Below are 4,790 nucleotides of genomic sequence, written 5' to 3' on the forward strand. Positions count from 1 at the left end.
ACTCCGTCTCAAAAAAAAAAAAAAAAAAAGCAGCAAAAACAAAAAACATAAAAACCTCATTTGAACCACTGGAAATAACTAGGACATCAAGTCCTTCCTCTGAAAATTGGCATTTATAATGACAGAATTATATATTTATTTTGTCTTTCTTATGTAAATTCTATCTTGGGGTAACCCCAATGACCCAAGTTGATGAAGGGAAGTTTTTGTTTTTGTATTTTTCTGAGACAGAGTCTCCTTCTGTTGTTTGGGCTAGAATGCAGTGGTACGATCACAACTCATTGCAGCCTCAAATTCCTGAGCTCACACCATCCTCCAACTTCACCCTTCCCAAGTAGCTGGGATTATAGGCACATGCCACTGGGCCCCCTTAATTTTTCAATGTTTGTAGAGATAGGGTGTCACTATTTTGCCCAGGCTGGTGTCAAATTCCTGGCTTCAAGCGATCCTACCTCTTCGGCCTCCAGAAGTGTTGAGATTACAGGCATGAGCCACCATGCCTGGCCAGAAATATTTTACTTATAGAAAAAGGCTAGTTAATAAATGTAGAAAAATGACAGAATTAGAAAGATCACCACTTGCAAGTCCTAATAAAACAACTGATTCAGGCAATAATCATCAATACATGAAACCATTAGATGAAAGGTTGATGGGGAAATTTACCATGGAGAGATGAGGCTATTACCACCTTAACCCACGGATAAATCTTAACATCACTAACAGCAAGACCACCAGACATTATGTGCCGCTTGGTGTGTTGAAGTAGAAATCTCACAGCACCACCTCTAAAGTGTTGCAAATAATAATAGTTATAGTAATAATAATAATAAATAACCTGAAGACAATAGAGTCTTAAGAGCTAACTTCCAACTCCAGGAAAAAATGGAGTGGGGGGCAGATAAGGAACATGTTAAATGACACCACAAGGGAGCAAATGGAGAAATCCAAAAGATAGGTCCTTCTACAGGACAACTGCAACAAGTCAGTGGCATGAAACGAAAAGTGGGAAGGCAGGCCCTGCTCTAGGATTAAGGGACCCTCAAGAGACATGTCAAATCATTCAGTGTGTTCTGGTTTGAACAAGCTGGGTGTAAAAAGACATTTGATTATGAAGACAATTGGGTAATTGTGGACTTGCTATTATGAGACATCACCAAGGAATTGTTACCATCCTTCAGTGTAATAATGGTATAGTGGTTTTAAGATATTCCTATTTTTTTAGAATTGCATACTGAAGTATATAGGGATGTGATACAATGTCTGAGATTTGATTTGAAATACTTCAACAAAAGAAAAATAGAGCAGATGAAATAAATACAGTAGAATCTTATTCATTGTCCAATCTGAGTAGCGTGTGTATGTGTATTCATGATAGTACCCTCTGCATGTTTCGAATGTTCATAATTTTAAAAATTAAGTTTTTTGAGACAATGAAAGGGGATCCTGACTCTAAGAAAATGTTCAGAGTAAGTTGGAAAGGAGCATTTTTATTCAAGCCTTGTTTAGATTCAGTAACTAGGACAGTTTAAATGGGTGAGAAATGAATCAAACCATTCCCGGCTATTTATATACTATGTAAAAAAAATTCCTTATGATAGGAATGTGTTTTATTTTTTAAAATAAAATAATCATTAATGCTGGGGGCTTCTGAATACCATTAATATTCTATTTCTTGAGCCGAGCAGTGGTTAAGTGGATGTTTATTTTATAACGATTTCTTAATCTACAAGTCTTATGCACATTTCTATCTGTACATTATATTTCACAATTTAAAAAGTTGAATTTTTGAAAAGTAAAATTGAATAGTAGAACATGACACTTTTTCTCCCAATTCAGTGTAGCCTCACTGACTGGTTAAGGAGATCGTCGCAGCCCCATGAAGGTGCTTTGGCCCACCAGATTGTGGAGTACAGTCATTGTAGAGATAGAAACAGGAACAAATATGGAAGGAGCTTCTTAAATCTTCCAAAACCTGCTTATCTCCCTGCCTGCTCAGGGCGATAAACAGAGGGGCACAGGCAGAAAGGAATCAGGTCTCTTCCATTCCTGGAGTGTTGGAGTTAATTCAAAATGGGGGACTGTGGACCAGGTGCAGTGGTTCACACCTGTAATCCCAGCACTTTGGGAGGCCGAGGTGGACGGATCACCTAAGGTCAGGAGTTCAAGATCAGCCTGGCCAACATGGTGAAACCCCATCTCTACTAAAAATACAAAAATTAGCCGGGTGTGGTAGCAAGAACCTGTAATCCCAGCTACTCAGGAGGCTGAGGCAGGAGAATAGCTTGAACCTGGGAGGCGGAGTTTACAGCGAGACAAGATCACGCCACTGCACTCCAGCCCGGGTGACAGAGTGAGATTATGTCTCGAAAAAAGAAAAGAAAAGGAGGGGGGACTGTGGCTACAAGTGCATGACTCAGTTTCCCCTGTTCCCCTTGTCTTCTCTCCCTACAACTCTGCCTGATGATTTCTGTGTGCCCATCTCATAAATACAGACCTTTCTGGAGAACCCTCTCCTCCCACCGCAAAGGGAAGAAAGTTGCTTCAGAGTGGATAGTGAGTGTGTGGCGGGGTTCAGTCCAGCTGGCCCCTCCCACCCTCCTTCGCAAGGCATTCCTTCCCCATCACTCTTCCTCACCATCGCCAACAACAGAACAATCCTTTCTCTTGACGGCCTTGGAAGGTCATGAGTGAAGGCTAACTGGGGGCCAACTGAGATAGCAGGAGTCCAGGTCAAGATCCCTGTCTTGAGATAAAGTCTGAGATCCTCAGGCTGGCATTCAGGGTCTCATCCCTGCCTCCTGAGCGTCCCTCATCAGGCCACACCAAATTGCTTCCAGCATGCTCCAAACACACTACTCTCTGGGACCCCCTAAGCCTTTATACAGGCTGTTTCACTTACCTAGTCACCTTTTTAAATGGAATTAAGAGGCACATGGTACTGATTATGTCTTGACACTGTTCTAAACACTTCACAGATATTACTTCATTTATCCTCACAACCCTATTATAAGCACTATTATCACCCCATTTAACAGATAAGGAACTTGAGGCACAAGGAGGGTAAGAGGCACGGATTCAAACCCAAGCAGTCTGGTGCCTGAGTCAGTGCTCTTAGCCACTGCACTATGCTGCCTCTTAAACTTCTGACTCACTTCCACTTCTTCCACACTGACCTTGGGTGTCAACACCTCCCCCCACCCTGCACGTGACATTTTCAAGCTCCCACAGCTCTCAGTTCCCACCTTCGCTTCACACTGTGATGAAACAATCTGATTGCCTCTTTTACTTTTTCATTTTTAAAAACTTTGTATTGAAGTAGTATAACACTTAAAGTACTCATTCTCTCTCTCCTGCCACCACATGAAGAAGGTCCTTGCTTCCCCTTCATTTTCTGCCACACTTGTAAGTTTCCTGAGGCCTCCCCAGTCATGCAGAACTTTACAGGGCTTTGACACCTGGGTACATGTATCTCATCTAAAGAAGGCACTGACTCCTGCCAGTATCTAACACCAAACTCAAGCTAACCAAAGCCTCATCTTTAGGCCCAGACAAAGTTTATATCTTCCAGGTTACAGCAGTTCCATGTAAAGATGACGATCATGTAAGGATTCCAGCCAATTCTTGTCTCAGAATCGGACTCACCTGCTGATGCACCCTGGGGACCCTTAGACCAGGCAGCCGGAGATTTCCATTCCCTGGACAGGCAAGGCCAGCACCCTTAAATCAGCAATAAGAAGATACAGATGACTGGCCTCCTCCGTCATCAACCCTTAAGAATAAGGGATGGAAATCTCTGAAGGGTGAATGAAATAGGAAGAGCAATGGGTGGTTACAGGAGGATGAAAAAACTCAAACAACAGCTAAAAACAAGAGCTAGGCAAATAAACCATGGGATAACAGAAAATCCAAAATAAGGGAGAGAAAATGGCCAGAATCCCAGCCAAGGTGACATGTCCATGACTCTTCTGGGAAAACCCAAATAAGGGAGAAACGAGGTGGTAACCAGAGTGGGGGAGCTGAAATCCCCTCCTTTTCTAGAACATCTAATGATTATTCCACCCCCTAATTAAAGAAACACCCATAAAATTAGAAACCCAAACTCCCTTCTGTGCAACTAGTTCTCACAAACACACCTGCACTTCTCTCTCTTAAGTGTTTACTTTCGCCTTGCAATAAAAGCTTCTTGCCTTTCCCTTCAAAAAAGAAGAGAAAAGTACTTGAGGCCGGGTGCGGTGGCTCATGCCTGTAATCCCAGCACTTTGGGAGGCAGGAGGACTCTGCTTGAGCCCAGGAGTTCAAGACCAGCCTGAGCAACATAGTGGGTCTCTGTCTCAATAAAAAAAAAAAAAAAAAAAAAAAAAAAAAAGAAAAGCACTCGAGATACAATGCACACTTTCGATGAACTGTTACTAAGCCACCTGAGTAATCAGCTCCAAAATCAAGAACCAGAACATTCTCAGCACTCTAAAAAGTCTCTTTGGCCGGGCGCGGTGGCTCACGCCTGTAATTCCAACACTTTGGAAGGCAGAGGTGGGCAGGAGTTCCTGAGGTCAGGAGTTCGAATGCAGCCTGGCCAACATGGTGAAACTCTGCCTTTACTAAAAATACAAAAATTAGCCGGGCGAGGTGGTGGGCGCCTGTAATCCCAGCTATTCGGGAGGCTGAGGTAGGAGAATCGCTTGAATCCGGGAAACAGAAGTTGCAGTGAGCCCAGATCACACCTCTGTACTCCATCCTGGGCGACAGAGTGAGAGTTCAGCTCAAAGAAAGAAAGAAAGAAAGAAAGAAAG

Source organism: Mandrillus leucophaeus, unplaced genomic scaffold, assembly GCF_000951045.1.
Source record: "Mandrillus leucophaeus isolate KB7577 unplaced genomic scaffold, Mleu.le_1.0 Scaffold946, whole genome shotgun sequence".
NCBI lineage: Eukaryota > Metazoa > Chordata > Mammalia > Primates > Cercopithecidae > Mandrillus > Mandrillus leucophaeus.